At 34.4% G+C, this 23,415-nt stretch overlaps 1 protein-coding gene across 1 annotated transcript in view; it reads right to left on the bottom strand.

Moving 5' to 3' along the window:
* LOC106079019 (high-affinity choline transporter 1-like) overlaps positions 1 to 23,212 on the bottom strand; it is a 94,298-nt gene extending 71,086 nt beyond the window's left edge. The window contains exon 1 of the mRNA XM_056020626.1: positions 23,085 to 23,212. The gene's annotated coding sequence lies outside the window, so the exon portion shown is untranslated. The remainder of the gene's footprint in view (positions 1 to 23,084) is intronic.
* Between the last annotated feature and the right edge of the window lie 203 nt (positions 23,213 to 23,415).

The following is a 23,415-nucleotide window of genomic DNA, read 5'->3' as shown; positions in this document are numbered from 1 at the left end:
GTCTGTATGTCACAGTTATTTATGATTGTATATAAGTGTGTGTGTCTGTATGTCACAGTTATGTATGATTATATATAAGTGTTTGTGTCTGTATGTCACAGTTATGTATGATTATATATAAGTGTGTGTGTCTGTATGTCACAGTTATGTATGATTATATATACGTGTGTGTGTGTGTCTGTATGTCACAGTTATGTATGATTATATATAAGTGTGTGTGTCTGTATGTCACAGTTATGTATGATTATATATAAGTGTGTGTGTCTGTATGTCACAGTTATGTATGATTATATATAAATGTGTGTGTGTGTCTGCATGTCACAATTATGTATGATTATATATAAGTGTGTGTGTGTGTCTGTATGTCACAGTTATGTATGATTATATATAAGTGTGTGTGTGTCTGTATGTCACAGTTATGCATGATTATATATAAGTGTGTGTGTGTGTGTCTGTATGTCACAGTTATGTATGATTATATATAAGTGTGTGTGTGTGTGTCTGTATGTCACAGTTATGTATGATTATATATAAGTGTGTGTGTGTGTGTCTGTATGTCACAGTTATGTATGATTATATATAAGTGTGTGTGTGTGTCTGTATGTCACAGTTATGTATGATTATATATAAGTGTGTGTGTGTCTGTATGTCACAGTTATGTATGATTATATATAAGTGTGTGTGTCTGTATGTCACAGTTATGTATGATCATATATAAGTGTGTGTGTCTGTATGTCACAGTTATGTATGATTATATATAAGTGTGTGTGTGTCTGTATGTCACAGTTATGTATGAATATATATAATTTTGTGTGTGTGTCTGTATGTCACAGTTATGTATGATTATATATAAGTGTGTGTGTGTGTGTCTGTATGTCACAGTTATGTATGATTATATATAAGTGTGTGTGTATGTCACAGTTATGTATAATTATATATAAGAGTGTGTGTCTGTATGTCACAGTTATGTATAATTATATATAAGTGTGTTTGTGTGTCTGTATGTAATGCTCACTAAAAAGAAACTTCACATCTTAAAATGGGGATATAATACATCTGTATCTTCTATCAATCTATTTGAAGCATAGCTTCGAACTCCAAGACCTTTGATACGGAACATTTCACTATCCACAACTCTACCCAATCGCTAATGACATTTTAACCTTCGATACTTTGTAAGATTGGTCTTACCCTTGAGCGCTGTTTCTCAGTTATTTTATTTGACATAAGGAAATGGGACCTGGTCAAAATAGCTCAACTGGCCTCAAACATTTGGGTTTTTACCCTCGTCTTTTTTTTTGTTTCGTGCTACTTTTGATTTCTAATTGAACGGAATAACCCACAAGAAAGGTCTTTGTATAATTAGTGTTGTGTGAGTTTCAGAAGGAAGATGATCAACTCCTAGCCCATACTTCTTGCCGAACGTCAGGGGAGCTCGAGCTCGGAACCATAGTATCACGGTAGAAGCGCATACCACACGACCAAGTATGTACAATTAAACGCAGGATCATTTTATATCAAAATTGAATCTTGTCAGTCGGACGTTATCCAAAAAGAAAACATCAAATAGCAGGTTTCAACATACCGTTCATCTCAATGCCACCTGGGCACAGCTCGAGGTTCAGCTTGAACTAGGTTTTGACCTTTTTAATTTAAATACCAGTTTAACATCCTTAGTATGTTTATCAAACCTGCGTGGTAAGTACTCTCGATATCCATATTTTACAAAGTTTATATTAACTTGCTCTGTCTGTTCGGTACAAATTTAGAACACGTTATATCTCCTATACACATTCTCGAATCAAGTTGAAACTTACACAACTATTTATTGTACCTAACAAAACATGAATACAAAAAAAAAAATAATAATTTGTCATTTAAATTCTGGTAATAAATGATTTTGTTTGATACAGAAAATGGAAATTAATCCTTCAGTATTAAGAGAGATGGCTAAATATTTGAGGTTTTGTCTCCTGTGATAATTGTACACGTTATTTCTACACCTCCAGTTCTCTAATGAAGTTAAAACTTTACAAGATTATCTATTGTTCCTTACAAAATATGAATAAATTATTAATAATTTTATTTGCTTGATATAAAAAAAAGGGAAATAAATTCTACATTGTTGAGACATATTTATATGTAAATATAGAGTTCTTCCTCTTAAATAAGTATTGTTTTAAAAAAGTATTTTTACATTTGTGGGCATTATTTGCAGAGTCATTACTGTGCGACTGTACTTGCTAAGGCCATAAGGGGAGTAGAGCAACTAGTCTAGAACACAAAAGCACTAAATAAAAAAAAAAACAACTCCAGGTTTTGAGAGCAGCAAATGTCGCGGAGCATGACTAAATGTTAACTTAGGCGTCAAGTCAATAGCTTGAATTGGTGAGGGCTTGATTACCCGCCCTTTCAGTCCCTCAACTCTGCAATCATTGATATTTGAGCACTAAGTCAAACATTACAAATGGATTAATGAATTAATTGTAGTAGATAAGCTAATGACATGATCAAATAAGTGAATACCCGCCATACGCTAGTCGCCGTAATGACAAAAAAAAAAGTTGTTGTTTTTTTCCTATTGTTGAGAACAACTATTTCTTTCTTGTTAATCCTTTATTTATAGCAGTGAGATCTTTGTACACTTTTAATGTTTTGTCGCATTGTACAAGTGCAGAGTTTAATGCTGGCACCCAGCGCAGGTTCATCTTAAAACCAGAGAGAAGCACACATCCTGCCCAATTACTACAAGCCTCTATTCAATTCGTCTTGACATTTGTAGATAATTGACATTCGAACCAAAAGAGACAAGATCTAATCTTTTCAGTTACTTACAAAATGTCATTCTTGTTCTCAGTTCATTTCTGCCTCTGGTCATTTTATGACCACTTCCCTCCCCCCCCCCTCATCACATCTCGCTCAGAATTCTTCACCAAGTTGAGCAGAAGTCGAGTTTACTTTACTTTCAGCTTGAGTAGTTTACAAGCTGTAGTCTCCCACCTGTTCATTTTAAACAATGCCAATAATGCTCGATCAATATACACTAAATGCCCAAAAAACTGTTCGAAAAAAAGTTTTGTTCTAAAATCTGAAACCAGTGATGAGTGGTAAGTTGGTCTATTTTTTTTTTTACAAAGCTTACATTAACTCATTCTGTCTTTCTGTCTGGAAGAAATTTTGAGCACGTCATTTTTTTCATATCCCATTCTCGAGTCAAGTTAAAACTGTGCACAATTAGTTATTGTCCATAACAAAACATGAATCAAGCAATTAAATTAACCAAATAGTTAGGTAAACATTGGAATTCAATTAGTTTTGTTTAATATCGAAAAAAATGGAAGTAAGTCTTGAGAAATATGGCAGTAAATTTGCAGTGCTTTCCTTTAGAGAAGCCTTTTTAAAAGGTATTTTTTTACGTTTCGCTTGTTTTAAAACACACATCACAAGAGCCCGTCATGAAACTCCCAGAAAGTTCATGTGTAGTTCATCATTTTTATTTCTCAAGAAATGTGTCGACATTGTTTACAGAATTCTTTAAAACAATCGGGATATGTGGCTGACTATCAAGATCCAAGAGGCTGAAGTTCGAAACCCCTATACCAGCAGAGTTGTGTTAGCTTAGGGTCTAAAGAAAACATGAAAACCTGATACCAACTCCCTGACCACAAAATAGATTGGACCATGGCGTACTGAGTATGTTAGAGTTGAATGATGCACAATTTAACAAGCAAAATAAAATAAACAAGGTTACAAAGAAAGTTTGTGTGGAAACACAAACTCAAAATCGGCAGCCGAAGTGGTCCACCCAAGCAGGTATGAAAACATTTTTCAATATTTTCAGAAAGAATACCAGAATGAAATTCTATCAAAGGCAAATGACAGAGAAGAATGGAGAAAGAAGGTTGACAGATCTTGTGTGGTGCCCCAACGGTCCAGCACACCAAGGGATACATGAATGTGAAGCTAGATGTGAACCTGGCCTAACTGATTTCATATAATGTTTATCTTATTGATCTAATTGTTTTGTATAGGGTCAATCTCTTATTCAAAGCCTCTTTGTATATTTGGAGGAATCCTGCAGTTCACGCGATAATATGAAAAACTACTTATTAATTGTGTTTTAAATTATGTTCCACTTATACGTATATTAAATAGATTTTTTTCTCTTTAAAAAAAAATAGTACCCATTTTTTGTAAATGTAGTTTTATTATGACAGAACTTACATAACTTAGCAATACATTTGTAAAAAAGATTTTTTTTTGACAAAAAAATCTAAAACTGTTTGCATAAATGTGTTATAAACATGGTAAATAGTTATCTCCCTTACTTAATAGCCTCCTGTGTTTGTTATTATTAATAGTGAATAGTTGTAAAAATTGTGTATTTTTGATAAAAACTGCTTGCATAGTAGATTTTAAAAATACAATTTTTCACTTTCAGAAAAGAAAAAAATAGCCGTTGCATCATAACTTTGAAAGGTCTAAAATATCATGATGTCGAATTTTCAATATCTTTTCTAGTTTACGAGATCTAAACGTGACGGACGGACATTCCACACAAAACTAATAGCGTCTTTTCCCCTTTCGGGGGGCCGCTAAAAATAAAAAAATATATATTTAGTGCATCAATTAGTTTGGTTCAGTCATGTAATTAAATTTGTAATAAGCCTCAGACGACAACCTATAAAACACTAATGCAGCTTATACCACCACTTCAATCAACTACTATTTCTTTCCCTTTGAAATGGGACTAATTTAGCTTTATAACACCACTTCTTTCAAGTTTAATTTCTTTCCCTTGTTTGAGATACTAAACAAAGGGATTTATTACCGATAGTTAATTAACTAATTGTATATTTTTTTCTATTGATTCTTGTGATGTCAGGTAAAAGAAATAATTGTGCAAATTTTCAGCTTGATCCGAGATTGGGTGTCGGAGAAATAACGTGTACAAACTTTTGGCCAGACAGACACTCAGACACACAGAAAGACAGTGTGAGTTGATATAAGCTTTGTAAAAAAAAATATAAATTAAAGTCTATTATGAAACGGTACCGTCATTTGTTTTATCTCTTTTAGTACAGGTGTATCGGAAAAAAGGTATCTATATAGTACAGGTAGAGAGCGAATAACCGCTGTACTAAACCCCAGTAGATATTTTGCTTTAACACCTCTAACTAATCAATTCTTTAAAATGCACAGATTTTTCTTGGCAAGTGTCAGAGTCGTGTTATGCGGAGATAATTCACCATCATAATTTACTAGGTAGGCGTTCTAAATGCTCTCTCCTTGGAGATTAAAAATAAAAAAAAACATTGTTATGCCTGGAGGGGGTTTAGGTCAACGGGAATATCCAATCGAAGTCATGCCAAGAGCAAGCACAAGTGATTCTTACATCTGTGTTAATAATTGATCATTTGTTCCAAGCCCTCCTTACATGACTCTCGTTCTTCCAGAGAAGTGATTAGAACCCGGAACGAGTCAGGAACATGGCTTTTTGGACCGGAAGTGGAGTAATTATTGACTCATGGGTTTGGTAAAAGAAGGCAGCATAAGACAACTGTAAATCTTATGATCAACAAGCATTAAAAATGTCTATTAAAATTTAATGCGCTATTTTTAAGTATACTGTTACAAATCTCGGATTTTGTCTTTTGAAGGCAAGTATGTCTTCTCCATTCTCTTCCCTTTTTTAGCGGCCCGGCCCTCGAATGGGGAAAAGAAGCTATTAGTTTTGTGTGGCCTGTCTGTCCTTCTGTCTGTCCGTCCGTACCGTATAGATCTCATAAACTAGAATAGATAGTGAAAATCTGACATCACAATATTTTAGACCATTCAAAGTTCTGATGCAACGGCTACTTTTTTCTTTTCCGAAAGCGAAAAATCTAATTTTTTAAATCACTTTTGCAAGCATTTTTTTCATAAAAATACACCACTTTTACAACTATTCACCATTAATAGTAACAAACACTTGAAGTTCTCTATTATAGTAAGCACACATTTATCATATTATTAACACATTTACGCAAACGGTTGTAGATTTTTTGTCGAAATTTTGTATAGTCAAGTTATGTTTGTTCTGTTATACTATGTACTATATTTTCACACAAAAATGTTTATTATTTTTTTAAAGAGAAAAAATCTATTAGTATGCATATAAGTTAGACATAATTTAAAACAACAATTAATAAGAAGTTTTTCATATTATCGCGTGAACTGCAATATTGCCAGTATATTAAAACACCTAACCAAAGAAAAAAAAAATTTAATTTTGTTTTTACGGAAATTTTTTATTCTTGAGGCATAAGAGATAAAACAATTAGATCAATTAGATAGTCATTATAAGAGATCAGTTAGGCCAGGTTCACATCTAACTTCACTTTCACTTTCACCTGTCCTTTGGTCTGCTGGACCGCTGGGGCACCACACGAGATCTGTTAACCTATTTTTCTCCATTATTTTCTGTTATTTTTCTTTGATAGAATTTCATTCTGATAATATTGAAACCTGCCTTTTTACCTGCCCTGGTGGACCACTTCGGGGGCCGAGTTTCAGTTTGTGTTTCCACACATACTCTTTTTGTAACCTTGTCTAAATATGTTTACATTGTCATGCAAAGATAATTGAAGAAACAAGGGAAGATAATAAGTTTCTTGCATAAACGGAAGCAAAATATTCCGAAAATGTTTGAGTATATAAAATAAATTTAAAAAATTGCATTGCAAAATTCAGCCATACAAATGACAAAACAACTTTAAACAAACAATGTTCAGTTACATACTCAAACAAAATACAAAATGTTGAAAGACTCTCTCAATACTGTTCTTAGCATTTGGAAATTTATCGTATTAAGCAATTCAATATTATTTGATACAGTCGCAGCCTGCCGTTAGTGCAATTTTCTGTATAGAAACAAAATATTGTTGGCATTTATTGAACTCTAACTCTATATATATATCAAGGACGAAAGAAAATCTTTGTTTTCATTTAATTTCGAAAAACAAAAATTGTGTTCCTATTATACGATTATATCAAGTGTAGGTCTATAGAAAAAAATGAACACTGAAAGTATTTCTTGGGGAATTTTTAAACACTTCGGAAACAAAGAGAAACACAAAGAAACAAACTGTGTTGCACCATTGATTGGACGGCATTCGAGAATGAAGAGACACAGAAATGATTTTGATTATTTCTACCTCCCTTTAACCCTTTAGACGCGTATGGTAGTTTAGCCTCTAAACACTAGAATTATAATTCCATTTTGTATGCACTCTTGTCAAAAAGCTCAGCACTTTAAGGGTTAAGCAGCTCTAAATGAAGCTGTCATCCTGATTGCTCTTTCCACACGATACAACTGGAGGAAAGGAGCACGAAAATAAAGGAACTAAAGAAAAAGTTGAATAGGAAAAAAGCCACGAACTAAAAAAAGTCTGAATAAGTATGCTTCTGTTCTTCAAAGATCTCGGCCAGAAATAATCTCCAGTATATAGACAGGGTTAGATTCTGACTCATGAACAAGCCTAAATTTTGAACATTGATTTTTCTGTATCTTACTCCTCTCTTTCCACCCCCTTCCCTGTCCCCCTTGCTACCCCCGTCATGGGGGGGGGGGGAGGCTTCTTAAGACGGTATCGTTCAAACTTAGTCGGTTGAGTGCTTGCCCCTTGTAGGGCAGGAATCAAATAAACCGATGCTCCTATGTGGGCCGTGAGGCCAGAGAGTTGTTTCACAGGGGCCACTGCTAGAGAGGCCATCCTAACTCAAACGGGAGGTAACCTTTTTTTAAACTGGCGCCATGGTCTAGAATTTGTTAAGCTTATTTAAACAGAGATGACATTAGAGAAACTCGACAGATTGGCATAGGATTTGGATAACAATGAAGGAAGAAAGTAGAGATGTGATTAAGAGAGAAAAGGAGAGAAGAGACAGCTAGGGTAAATGAAGAGGGGAAAAAAAGAGAAAAGGTGGAGCAGAGAAAATTAAGAAACGAAACAAAAAAGAAGGGAGAAAAGAAAAACTAAAGAGCGAAGAGAAAGAAAGAGACAGAGAGAGAGAGAGAGAGAGAGAGAAAGGGGAGGAAGAAGAAAGGACTGAGAAGTAAACAAAGAGGGACGAGAGAAAAGTGAAAAAGAGAAGTGAGAGAAAAAGTAAGAGAAAGTAATAGAGAGAGAAAGTAATAGAGAGAGAAAGTAATAGAGAGAGAAAAGTAAGAGAGAGAGAGAGAGAAGAAGTAAGACTGAGAAAAAGTAAGAAAGAGAAATAAATGAGAAAGAAAGTAAGAGAAATTAAGAGAGAAAATAAGAGAGATAGAAAGTAGGATATATAGTGATGAAGAGACGGATGTATTGAAAAGAAAGAGAAATAAGAAAAGTAAGAGAATAGAGGGAAAAAAGACGGAAAATTGAGGGAGTGAGAGAAGAGAATGTCAGAAAAGACACAGAAGAGATAGAAAGAAGCGCCATTAAAACCACGAATCAGGCTCAACGTGCTTTAAGAGAGTAATATTTAAAAACAAATAAAAAGCAAACCAATTCATTCTAAACGAGACAGAGAGGATTAAAAAAAAAAAAGTTAACAATTGTTAACATTGTGTTCAGTATTTTTAACATTGGCTGACTAAATATGTATCTTGTGTACATTTATTTATTTCTATTCTGAAACGGGTAGCTCTTCACATCATAAAGAAATTGTAAGGTAAAGCGGTCAGACTTAATAAAATATTTATTTACGTTACAATAAAGTAAAGTAAGAGGACCTTACGCTACAACTTTTACTTTGAGATTTTCATATTTTTCTGATCTAATAATGTTCTATTTGTTTTATCTGTACCAAAAGTACTTTATATATCCCAATTTTTGCTAACAATCTCAGAATGAAACTTCATGTGATGAGTAGAAAGTTATTCCAAGATTCAAATCAACAGACATCTGAAATAAGTAACTATTTACCTATTCATTGTGTGCTTTTATTTAAAGACCTACATGAGAAATAAATGCTGCCTAGTATTTCACGATATTTCCCAGCTATTGCCAATACAGAGAGGCAACAATTATAGTTTTGTATTGATGGAACCAAATTGGCTCTCCGTAAAATAACAAGTATTACGTTGAACTAGAAGGAGTCACAGTTCATGTCCTTCAATTATAACAGAGCCACTTACCTTGTCTATACATGTCTATCTTCATAGCTTTGTCAGAGGTGCAATGTGCGTTCCATTCCAAAAACAGTGTGTAAGTTTAGAATTTAGAAGTAACAGACAATTCCTCCTCTATGAAGGTGGTGACTTTATGTAAGAGCGATTACATTACTCTGAATAACTAACAAGCAAAATATTTTTAAAAATCCATTGTTTATCTATAGGGAAGAACTCCGCTCTTAAAACTATATCTCTCAATAATGTACAAGTTATTTCCATTTTTTATATATCAAACAAAATAGTTAATTACCAAAAATTAATTGACTAATTGAGTAGTTTTGTTTATTGATTCATATTTTGTTAGGTAAAATAAGTAATTGGATAATACGTGAGGGAAAAAATAGCGTTAACAATTATTTACGGAGACTAAACCCAACTAATTTAGCCATGTCTGAGAGTACTGAAGTATTAGTTTCCTTTGTTGTTATTAAACAAAATACTAAATTAATAATAAAGTATTTAATTGTGTAATTCAGTGATGTCCAAAGTAAGTAACGCGGGCCACACGTCATTATGAAACCAATATGGCGGTGGTCAAGCTAGCTACAATTATGCTCAACTTTTATGGAGAGAATTGAAGCCATTTTTTGACGCTTAATAAAAAAAAATGAACTTACAATATCCCATTAATTAATGTAACTACTAGATCCATGGGTTTCTCATAAAATTATTATGAGGTCGATTTCATTTTGTTTTAGCAATTTTTCGACACGAGTGTCAGAAATTAAAATGGCCCGCAGGTCGAATTAGGCTGGGTATCACTGGTCTAATTGGTTACTTTTTTTTTATTGATTCATGCCATATCTATACCAATAGATAATTGTGCAAAGTTTCAACTTGATCCGAGAATGGGTGTGGGAGAAATAACGTGTACACACTTTTTACCTGACAGACCTGATCCTACCTTCCGAAAAATTTCCTGGTTATGTATAAATGTATATGCAAGAAATAGATTGTCTAGATCTAAAGATTAAATGTTAATCTAATTTTTATTGAAAAATCATAAGGGTCAGATCCGAATTCTACCCATATGGCCAATCATCTAAACTTTCAAATTTCTAGGAAAATCTTAGAGCCGTTTTCGAGATCCCTGTCCACCCAGATTTTTTTAAAAGTTGCAGAATTTATAAGCTTTAAAAATACATTGAAAAAAAAATCAGTGTGAAAGAAAATCATATTTTAAACTAAGGTTACTTTGACATAATGTTTCTTCATTGCGAGGAAAGTTTTCAAACAATAATTGTCTATATGAAATAAAAGCAAGAACAATCTATACTCTTGTGTATGTAAAGATATTTTTTTTTTTTGCTTATTGTTAGAAAATGGCGTTATGCATGTCCAAAACAAATGGCCAATGATCTAAATTTAATTGTTTTTATTCCAAAGAATCTATTGCTCCATCTGCCTTGAGAGTCAGGACCAGTTCCAGGCGATTTTGGAGGCATCATAGTCCGTGCCAATCCGAAGAACAGTTGCTACTAAGCTGGTAACTCCAACACCTGAAGGACTTCCTTCGACCTTTATATTTTCATTACTTCGAAACTTTAACACCACAAGGCAGCAGGGTAGATTTTGAGGAACAGTAAATGCAGTTTATCGGGCTTAGACGTAAAACTCATTATTTGTGTTGTTTTCAAAGCAAATTGTTAGTCTAAATCTTACGCAATCATTTCCTCACTTCATCCAAGCTCTTGTGATGCTTTGCATTTTTCTATTACCGGAACCCAAGATCCTCTCCCAAAGATTATTACTTGATTTAAAAGTGCGTGATGAATGTCTCAATTATGTCTGAACTTAATTATGAACAGAAAATGATGTGATTTTTCTTTTGATTCATCCAGGCTACAGATGTGTGCCTTGACACACGAGACAATGTATTCGAAACAAAAAATTGTTTCCTGAAGATATGAGAAGAAATGAGATCGATTTTATTTTTCTCTAATGAATGAACAAATCGAACTCGAGGAGTTTAAAATCGATTATGAAAATTACATTCAATGGAAAAATTCTATATCGAATCCACATCATGTTGTAAAAACAAGATTAGAGACGTGAAGTGTGTAGCGGAAAGTGTAATCGATTCTTAACCAGGTAAATGTCGGTTAAATGGGTTGTGTGCGTCTACGTGTGTGTGTGTGGGGGGGGGGGCTGGGGGCTTAGTATAGAAATTAGACTATTCCACTAAAAATACTAGTATATGTTTGTCCATTAAGGATTTCCTGTTCATAGTACACATCTCTTGGATCTACTGTCCACTGAAATACTGGAAACCTCTCTCTATAAAAGTTCTTTAGTAAAAAATAATATAAAAAATTGTTTGGAAAAATATATGTAGCTGAAGAAGAAAGTAATGAGGTACTAAACAATACCTCAGATCCTTACATACTAAACAATACCTCAGATCCTTACATACTAAACAATACCTCAGATCCTTACATACTAAACAGTACCTCAGATCCTTACATACTAAACAATACCTCAGATCCTTACATACTAAACAGTACCTCAGATCCTTACATACTAAACAATACCTCAGATCCTTACATACTAAACAATACCTCAGATCCTTACATACTAAACAGTACCTCAGATCCTTACATACTAAACAATACCTCAGATCCTTACATACTAAACAATACCTCAGATCCTTACATACTAAACAATACCTCAGATCCTTACATAATAAACAATACCTCAGATCCTTACATACTAAACAATACCTCAGATCCTTACATACTAAACAATACCTCAGATCCTTACATACTAAACAATACCTCAGATCCTTACATAATAAACAATACCTCAGATCCTTACATACTAAACAATACCTCAGATCCTTACATACTAAACAATACCTCAGATCCTTACATACTAAACAATATATCAGATCCTTACATACTAAACAATATCTCAGATCCTAACATCCTAAACAATATCTTAGATCCTAACATCCTAAACAATATCTCAGATCCTTACACACTAAACAATACCTCAGATCCTAACATAATAAACAATATCTCAGATCCTAACATCCTAAACAATATCTCAGATCCTAACATCCTAAACAATATCTTAGATCCTAACATCCTAAACAATATCTCAGATCCTTACATACTAAACAATACCTCAGATCCTTACATAATAAACAATATCTCAGATCCTAACATCCTAAACAATATCTTAGATCCTAACATCCTAAACAATATCTCAGATCCTTACATACTAAACAATACCTCAGATCCTTACATAATAAACAATATCTCAGATCCTAACATCCTAAACAATATCTTAGATCCTAACATCCTAAACAATATCTCAGATCCTTACATACTAAACAATACCTCAGATCCTTACATAATAAACAATATCTCAGATCCTAACATCCTAAACAATATCTTAGATCCTAACATCCTAAACAATATCTCAGATCCTTACATACTAAACAGTACCTCAGATCCTTACATCCTAAACAATATCTCAGATCCTAACATCCTAAACAATATCTCAGATCCTAACATACTAAATAATACCTCAGATCCTAACATATTAAACAATACCTCAGATCCTAACATACTAAACAATACCTCAGGCCCTGACACACGAAACAATATCTCATATCCTAACTAACTAAATTACTAAACAATATCTCGGATCCTAACATACTAAACTATACCTCAGATCCTAACATCCTAAACTATACCTCAGATCCTAACATCCTAAACTATACCTCAGATCCTAACATACTAAACTATACCTCAGATCCTAACATACTAAACTATACCTCAGATCCTAACATCCTAAACTATACCTCAGATCCTAACATCCTAAACTATACCTCAGATCCTAACATCCTAAACTATACCTCAGATCCTAACATACTAAACTATACCTCAGATCCTAACATACACAGTCGCTCGCTACCTTTTGTGTAATGTGTGCATTGCACGCAGGCGGACGACTTTAGGGGGCGGTCAAATCATTATTCCAAAGTTACTTTAAAAAAAGAATTAGTTAAAAATAATTACTTAAATATTTTATATAAATTCTAATTATTCCATTATCCTTTAAATATATAAAGGATATTAGTATATAAGAAAATATTTTGGAAACAAGAACAAAAAATAGAGCAGTTTACCAGGGATTCCCACTGGTTTTTCCATAGGCGCCTACACATTTATGGCCTTCAATTTTGCGGGTTGTTTCGTAATCATTGTTTTGAGTCTAATAGCCCGCACTATAAGTAGATGTATTACTGGTAATTAAAAAATTAAATTTTAAAAACATTTTCACTAGAAGGGGGGAGGCACTAGTTCCTCTCATGTAGAGGGGGGAGGGCGCAACGCCCTGACAAAAAGGGGTGTTATGGAGTGCGTGTGTTTCCTGGGCGCAGTGAGAAGAGGCTAAGAGATTGATTGGTGGTTACGCAGTGGTAATGAAGTACCTTGTGCAAATGTGAGACGATCTTAAGACACGAAAGAGTAAAGACGTTGCTGTGTTGTGAGCTAGATTGTGTTTCAACATCAGTTGTCTCCATGACTATTAGATGTAGATCTCATCTCAAGGGAAATCGTGAACAGTTACAATTACATTGAATTTGTGTTCAAGTTATTTCAAGTTTATTTATTAACAACTATAAAACGCCTCCATCGATTCAGTTCTACTAGCTGTTTGGAGCTACAAGCCAACAACCGACCAACAACAGGGGGGAGGGCGGCGAAAAAAATGTTCAGACCCCTTGCTGACTTGAGCGGAAACCTGTCGCATCTTCCATTCTACCTCCAGGTGAACTTTTTACAAGACTTAAAAATGATGTAGGCAACACTATGTCCGAAAAAACAAAAAAACACGTTTTAGTGAAAATTCAGGACGTTAATTTGGTTTCTATACACAGTGTTCAATTAATAGAGGCTTAATGAAAAAAAAAACACCTAAAAATTGTGACTAAGTTTTTTTTCTTTTTTTAACAATTCACGGATCTCACTGTGTAAGCCTACATCGCTCCTCTGGGCTCCAGCTTCTAAATTGGGCTCAAAAGAAAATGTTATCTAGGGAGTCGCCACCCGGGAATGTGAGAAACACTGCCTTACAATGTTGTTTTTTTCAAGTCTTTGTATAAGTGGCTTGTACTTTGGATTTACTTTGTATTAAACTCAAGAAAAATATTCAGCGCTGAGTTGCTACATTTGTTGGATACATTTGTAGGCAACTCTGAATCCGTGTATGTCAGATGATTGTGGATACAATGCACATCTCTCCAAAATACAATCGTGATGATTATCATGAAAGTGTACAGAACGTTGAAAAAGTTCCACTGTTAATGACTTTTGTATTTCGAGCTTTTTTTTTTGTATTGTGCTTCAACGTACAATAACAAACAAGTTGAACATATCCACATCCAGTCCATGTCATACTGTTAAGCAATCAAAGTTATCCAGAAATTGTATATAGATCATAATCATGTATACTGTTCATTGTAATATATCGCGGCAGCTCATCAATTATAATCGTCACAAATACAATACAGGAGAATAAGTGAGTAGTCAGAACGACATCAGTTTTTAATGTTGATCTCAAAGAACCAAGATGTCCCACTTCTGAATGCACTTAAATCCGATAATATTCCTAGTGCATGGTTCATAGTTGTACTTGAGGGATACAACAACGGTACGAATATGAAACGAAAAAATAGAATGGTCTACAAAAAAAAATGGATTAAATCAAATGGCACTTTTGGAACAGTGGCAAGCTCAGTCTTAATGGAATTTTTTTTTCATGAAAAACAGTCGGGGGGCGGCATTTTTAATTTTGCACGCAGGCGGCCACAACCCTCGCGGCGGCCCTGCTAACATACTAAACAATACCTCAGATCCTAACAGTCTAAACAATACCTTAGATCCTTACATACTAAACAATATCTCAGATCCTAACATACTAAATAATACCTCAGATCCTAACATACTAAACAATACCTCAGATCATTACATACTAAACAATACCTTAGATCCTTACATCCTAAACAATATCTCAGATCCAAACATACTAAATAATACCTCAGATCCTAACATACTAAACAATACCTCAGATCCTTACATACTAAACAATATCTCAGATCCTAACATACTAAATAATACCTCAGATCCTAACATACTAAATAATACCTCAGATCCTTACATACTAAACAATACCTTAGATCCTTACATACTAAACAATATCTCAGATCCTAACATACTAAATAATACCTCAGATCCTAACATATTAAACAATATCTCAGATCCTTACATACTAAAAAACTAAGACTAAAGAAATCTCAATCAAAAGCTTAGGATGATAGTCTCCAAGGCCGAAAGTGTTGCTTTCCCAATGTATAGCATAAGACACATTTGTTTCAAAGACGTTCTCGGGTTCGTATATCAAAACTTTCTTGTCTATCTCCATCTAGTCACAGATTTGTAAGACAAATTTCCTTACGGATAATAAAGATTATTATTATTATGTTAGAAATGAACGAGTAGTCATTCTCTGGCGCTGCCAGGGTCGAGTTTCGCTAAAGAGAAACAAAATTCATCGTAGTCCCTTTAACAGTTTCCACTGAGGAATTTTCTGGTGATGTGGCAGGTCTGCAGCAGTACCGCCCTCTGACAGGCAACGAAGATTTTCCTAGGAATGTTAAGGGCCTTGAAGGTGTCTGTGAGGTCAGTTGTTATTATCCCCTCGGTTGATATAACAATGGGGTATATTGTTATTTTGGACAATTTCCATAGACGCTTAATCTCCAAGCCTAGGTTCCCATATTTTCTTTGTTTTTCTATCTCAGTTTTTCTTAAATTATGAGACAGTGGTACGGCGATATCGATAATGGTAGCGGTTTTTTCTTTTTTATCGATGAACAGCAGATCCGGGCGATTGAAATCTACCGTTTTGTCGGTCAGAATAGGCCTATCCCAGTACAGCAGATGATCAGTAGACATTATTATTAATGACTTACGTAGGAACAAGGTGTCGAAGATATTTCTCAACAGAAAGTTTTCTTCTAATGTTTCAAGCTTTGTTCTTCCAAAGATTGATTTAACTAGCACTGTATCTAGGCCCAAGCAATTTCACAGGTTCTAGTTGGTATGTTAGAAAAGATGAATATTTCATAACAGAGGAATTAGATAATTCTATTTGTTCAAATTTGAGATCTATAAATAATTTTTCACATTTTAAAAGCAATATCTCGCGATGTATTGCATCTTCTGTATTGTTTAGCATCATATTAATTAAGTTCTGTTATTCAACCTCCATGATTTGATATATATTTAAGTCTAGATCTACTTTTTGTTTAATGTAACATTCCCGCATGCATTTTGTTTATCTACAAATCTTTGTTTTTCCAATGAGATAATTTCTAAATGTACGCCATCACTATTTTATAAATAAGAATAAATCTCAGATTCAAAACCAGTTCACATTAGCCTCATTAAATATACGTTTAAATTCAGCTTAGGAACGTAATTGCTGCTATGGCTGCCTAACACTAAAGAGACTTATTAACAGCTGATCAGTATTCCTCATGCTGCAGTAAAACTAAAGAATATAATATTTTAAAACATTGAATTTAATTTTTTTTTTTACTAAAAAAAATTCGCAACTTTTAATACCTTCAGTGAGCAGTAAGGAGTTCAACAGAGGTCATTCACAAGGAGGGTTGAGTTTAAATCTCTGTGTGGGCCAGGAGTATTTAATTCTGATCTGACGCATTGGAATAAAACTCAATAATAAGCAATGCAGTATCAGGTGTCGTTTCTTGTCGAATTCTGGAACACTATTAACCGTTTTACAAGGCAAAGTCGACGCTAGTCTTCACACTATAACATGCCTTTCTTCATTTAAAGTACATCCAGCTGATGCTCTTACTCTAAACGCACTGTTCTTTTACTCAATACAACGTCCCAATGCTGGCGCTAATTTGTTACAGTGTACGCCCGGTTCAATTACTCGATACCATAATACAAAGAGTACGCGTCCTGTTCTTGTACTCGATACCATAATACAAAGAGTACGCGACCTGTTCTTGTACTCGATACCATAATACAAAGAGTACGCGACCTGTTCTTGTACTCGATACCATAATACAAAGAGTACGCGTCCTGTTCTTGTACTCGATACCATAATACAAAGAGTACGCGACCTGTTCTTGTACTCGATACCATAATACAAAGAGTACGCGTCCTGTTCTTGTACTCGATACCATAATACAAAGAGTACGCGTCCTGTTCTTCTACTCGATACCATAATACAAAGAGTACGCGTCCTGTTCTTCTACTCGATACCATAATACAAAGAGTACGCGTCCTGTTCTTCTACTCGATACCATAATACAAAGAGTACGCGTCCTGTTCTTGTAATCGATATAAGAAATCCAACATGACGTTAATTTATTGCGATGTAAGAACACAATGCTGAAGCTGATATCTTACTGTGTACACCCTGTTCGTTAACTTGATGTAAGAACACAATGCTGAAGCTGATATCTTACTGTGTACGCCCTGTTCGTTAACTTGATGTAAGAACACAATGCTGAAGCTGATATCTTACTGTGTACGCCCTGTTCATTAACTTGATGTAAGAACACAATGCTGAAGCTGATATCTTACTGTGTACGCCCTGTTCATTAACTTGATGTAAGAACACAATGCTGAAGCTGATATCTTACTGTGTACGCCCTGTTCATTAACTTGATGTAAGAACACAATGCTGAAGCTGATATCTTACTGTGTACGCCCTGTTCATTAACTTGATGTAAGAACACAATGCTGAAGCTGATATCTTACTGTGTACGCCCTGTTCATTAACTTGATGTAAGAACACAATGCTGAAGCTGATATGTTACTGTGTACGCCCTGTTCGTTAACTTGATGTAAGAACACAATGCTGAAGCTGATATGTTACTGTGTACGCCCTGTTCGTTAACTTGATGTAAGAACGTTAATCTGTTAAACATTTTTATGCCTTTTAATTTGTTGTATTCTCTTACGAGCAAAGAGAAATAACCAGAGGGACCAGTGTGAGTGATTGCTGCCCCTTGGGCTTCAGCCTGCAAGAACGTGATAACATCGCCCCTCCTCACGTACAAACATACTCCCGAAGCCTGGCCTACATTGATTTTTGTCTGCAAGAGTTACAAAATGGCCATTTTGGGGAACAGCACGGAGGAGGTAGAGGGGGTGACAACAGGCGCATGGGGAGCAGACGCTGTGCAGGGGAGATGACTGTGTAAGAGTTTAAAGAATTAAATTAAATGCGCGGGAAATTGACGCTTAAGCGAGAGATGGGATTAGAAGGGAATGTTCCTCCTGCTAAATTTTGGACAACACAGATTTCTAGACTTGACACAACTATTAATCCTGTAATAATTTTTTTAGTCTTACTAGTGTTGAATTTTATGCTTCACAACATCTACAGAGTAAAATCTGCCGCGGCAAATTTTGACTTTATATTTGACATTTAAATTTAATTCAACAATAGAAAAAAACAAAAAAGATCCACTAACAAATTGTCTACAAATATAAAGAACTACTTAGACATTGATCTACTCATGAAAATATAGATCTATTACGAGTTTAAACAAAGAAAATATTTTATTCATTAGGTAAATTAGAGATTTTGGACAAGATCCAAAACATTTTTTTTTCATATTTTAATAATTTTAAGGAAAATTAAAATTAGTTTCAGTTAACAAAGATAGTTATACATTGTCAGTCATTAACAGACAGTCATGTTTTGCTTAAACCGCACATTGTCTAATTATCTCGCATCAAAACTTTATGATCTTATTTAATGCGCAGCAGATGCCCTTTATTTCAAAGACAGAGCGATGAATTGGTTTAAAGAACCTTTTGTATGGTTGGAATCCTGGCAAGACTAGAGATACGAGGTCTCGAAATAGTGATGAATAGTAGAAGAAACTAAGACTTCAACGAAACCATGTCTCCAATAGCTAAACAGACTTTAACTCTTACTCTCCGTAATTATTTTCCACGTTTTGGAAGGAATTCTTCATTTTGCTCATTACTATTTCACTACCTTGTTATGATTAGGCTTCAATAGCTTTTTGGTTGTTATCAGAAAATGTTTTACTTGGTATAGAATTAAAAATGAAATGCATGCTCTTTTTATATAGTTCAAAGTCAAGTTTTAAAAATTAAACATTAATTTAATTTAATGAGGTCAAAATCAACGATGGTATCGACGATTAGTAGAGAAAGAGTTAATGAAACCATGTCTCCAATAGCTAAACAGACTTTAATGAAACCATGTCTCCAATAGCTAAACAGACTTTAATGAAACCATGTCTCCAATAGCTAAACAGACTTTAACGAAACCATGTCTGCAATAGCTAAACAGACTTTAATGAAACCATGTCTGCAATAGCTAAACAGACTTTAATGAAACCATGTCTGCAATAGCTAAACAAACTTTAATGAAACCATGTCTGCAATAGCTAAACAGACTTTAATGAAACCATGTCTGCAATAGCTAAACAGACTTTAATGAAACCAGGTCTCCAACAGTTGTATTTGTTGGTAAGAGTTTAATGTGAATGTTTCCATTTTGTTTCTGGCCATTCAGTCAACAAACTTTCCTTCTCTACCAAATATAGACTCTATTGAGACATTCAAGATGGCGGATTGTGTTGACCTATTTATCCATGTTTCTTTCCGGAAAAGGTAAAACAAAAAATCAACTAATACATTTAAATTTCGTGGATCTCATATATCTTAGAAATTATAAGCTCAAATTCTGAACTCATCCATAAATATATTATGGACCTGCACACAATATGAAAAATATCAAACGTAAAATTCACAGTCTCAGTTAATTCTGGACTCTTCTGCTGTTGAAAATTATTTCAACAGATTTTAATGTTAAAAAAAAAAACAGTCAAGAAAAATCAATGACAGCGTTCATGACACCTCCAGTGATCAACTGTCTTTTATTTTCAGTTTAACTTTATATTTATGCATTACTAAATATGGACCAGAGGATTATCTTTAAAACTTTTCAAAATGTATTTCGAGTCGAACGTAATCTATTTGGTTCTCAAATACCTTTCAATAAAATGATTTCTTTCTATGTTCTCGTCATGATCTCAACTTGTGTTGAAACGTGGAAAACAAATATTGTCTCGCACGATAACTGGGTTATTGACAAAACTAAAGAATTATAGTTTGTGTCTAAGGCTTTGTAATAGTTGATCAAGAAATATCCCATAAGCCTGTACACTGCAAGCCTGGGAACTCTATACTCAAGCATCAAATACTGAAGAATTATTGGTTGAACCAGGCTTGGGCCTATCTATCATCCTCTGCTGCCAATTGGATCGACTATCTGTTCCTACGTCACGGCCGGCTAAATTATAGGCCTGTCTTCCACAGGAAAGGAAAATTATTTTTTTTTTTAAAGAGAAAAAACAAAAAGATAGAAATAGAAATGGTGATTCTATGAGATCGATACTAGAAAGAGAATGAGTGTATAGAAACAGTAGTATTTAGGAGATAGCTGTAGCCAAGAGCAACATGCCCAGCTAGTTATTAGATTCGATTACACACTTGGAAAAGAGCGAGCAATCGTTGAAGTAGAGGCTTAATTTTAGATTAGGTTCAGATTAGGTTCAGATTAGGTTGAGATTAGGTTTAGGTTGATGAGAGAACATTGTTTGACCTACACATCTACTCAATAGTAGACTCGGTCAATTAATTGTGGGATTTTCAATTTGCAGTTGGCGTTCTTTACCTGCTGAGTTGTAAGAAAATGAAGGAAGTGGCTGTATAGAAATTTAAACTTTTATAATTTTTTCGACTCATTCGTAGTTTGTCAAATTATAATCAGCCTGTAAAAAAAGAAGATATAGATTTGAAAAGGCCCTAAGCGATTTTAGCTATGAGGACCCATGTAATCAACACAAGGCAATTTTTTCTTTGGTCTTTCTTAAAAAATGATTGAAATACCATTTGAGGAACGCCCAAGAAAGTTGGGGCCCTAAGCTATAGATTGTGTTTCCTTTAGATAAATCCAGCACTGATGAACAGTGTCTGAGATCAAGAACTCTCCAAAATGGTAATTTGACATGTTTTAACATGAAATTATCCCAGGGGAAACAATAGATCAGGTCTATCGCAAAAATAAGAAAAGATAACCCACGGAGAAGGTCCAAACATTTTATAATGAAATGATAGTTCTATAACAATAATATGATATAAAATCAAAAGTGTGATCATTAGAATGAAACTGACAAGAACGAGTTGGTAACATATGGTAGTCGATAGGATCTGAAATACACCTAGATATATAACTTTAATTGCTCTATTGAAAAGAGAGAGAGAGAGAGAGAGAGAGAGAGAGAGAGAGAGAGAGAGAGTTTTTAAACAAAATGTATCATTTAATTTTCTTGGAATAATAATTCTAAGATTCACCTTACGTCTCAACGTAAAGATAAGAACTATGTAAATGATGTTAAAACTCTTGTATGAGATCTTAATTTGTTTTCTTAAAAACATTAGAGGATTTCACAGTTAATTTGTATGTATACTTCCATCGTACAAATTTCCATAGTCACAGTCATGAAAACTAATACAATATCGATAAAATAAAGTATTTTATTTTAAATAGCATAACATAAAGTCTCGACAGAATGCAATAAGGTCAAATGGCGTCATTTGTGTAATCTGAGCTGATATTCTTATAAGAAGAGAATGAGAGAATATTTAAAAGTAATATAAGTTTGGTTTAATTTTCGAACAGAAATTGTTTTCAAAGAATGTTATAAGCTACTCATTGAATCCTTTTAGCTGGCTAAAATTGAAAGTTAAAATCAAGTCTAAGTCAATCTTAAATGAAACACACAGAAATATTCAGAGAAAAAGATAGTATGTATTTCCAACTGTCGCTTGTATTCTTCATGAAGCTATTATTGATTTCTCTTGCTAGTATGTTCAACACCTTGGATACTAAAAGACTAGACTTCAGATATTTCCTAACTGTCATGTCTTGAACTGCTGAGAGAAGTAGTGCAAGTAAGATTTATTTCGCGCCATTCCACGCCTACAGGAAACTGTTAAACCTTTCATTTTTATCTTATTTCATTTTATATTATTAATGTTGTGACGTTCTGACGTGGTGTGGCTTTAATTAGCTACTTTATTAAGCTCAATGGGTGAGGTGGCTGAGCTGTAAAGCGCTTGGTTTCCGAATCGGGGACCGGCGTTCGAATCCTGGTGAAGACTGGGATTTTTAATTTTGGGATCTTCGGGCGCCTCTAAGTCCATCCAGCTCTAATGGGTAACTGACATAAGTTGGCGAAAAGTAAAGGCGGTTGGTCGTTGTTCTGGCCACATGACACCCTCGTTAACCGCAGGCCACATAAAACAGATGATCACAAGGTCTGAAAGGGGAACTTTTATTAAGCTCACGTGTACACAATGTGTAGCACTGAACTTCACTGAACTACAATAATGCAGCATGGTATAGCATTCAAGTGTAACAGTTGCAGTGCTACATAGAGTAGGAATAAAACTGCTAATGTATTCATTACAGACATTGATTATCTAGCTGTCACTTAGAAAAATACGAGAAAAGATTTTGAAGCACAATACAATTGGCAGACGTATGGGTTTACAAAATGACGACATCAAAATAAACGTGTACTTGGATGGATCTTTGTTCTGTTCAAGCAACAATCTCGGACTAACTAAAAAACTAACACGCCTTCCTAGTGTTGCATCAGACTTTGATTACATCATGTAAGTGACAATGAGCTTACCCATTAGTTCAGACAGAAACTCCACCAGAATGAATGTCAACATTTGTACAACAAAACATATAAAGGTTGATAACAACATGTACATACATTTAACTGCTAGGCTCAACAGCAGAACTCTCTAAAAACATTTCCTTGAAGTTAGTTTCCTTCGTTCTGCTGGGCAGACGATCAACCTTCACGTCCTGAGAGCATGAAACGAACGCCGCACAGAAATAGTGGATGATTCAATCATTGCAGGAGAGAGAGAGAGAGAGCCTTGGATATATACAGGGGGTGGGAGGCATTCACTCGGCAAATTTCGCCCTGCTTAACAAGAAAAGATCAATCTTAGAGGAAAGTATACAATCATACAGCAACGGGCTCCCCCGTCGCCCCATCTCGATTCTATTTTCAATATAAAGGTCGATAGTGTGGCTTG

The sequence above is a fragment of the Biomphalaria glabrata genome, chromosome 2 (genome assembly GCF_947242115.1).
Source record: "Biomphalaria glabrata chromosome 2, xgBioGlab47.1, whole genome shotgun sequence".
In the NCBI taxonomy this organism is placed as follows: Eukaryota; Metazoa; Mollusca; class Gastropoda; family Planorbidae; genus Biomphalaria; species Biomphalaria glabrata.
Note: the sequence above shows the minus strand (reverse complement) of the source record. Positions and strands in the feature narration are given on the sequence as shown.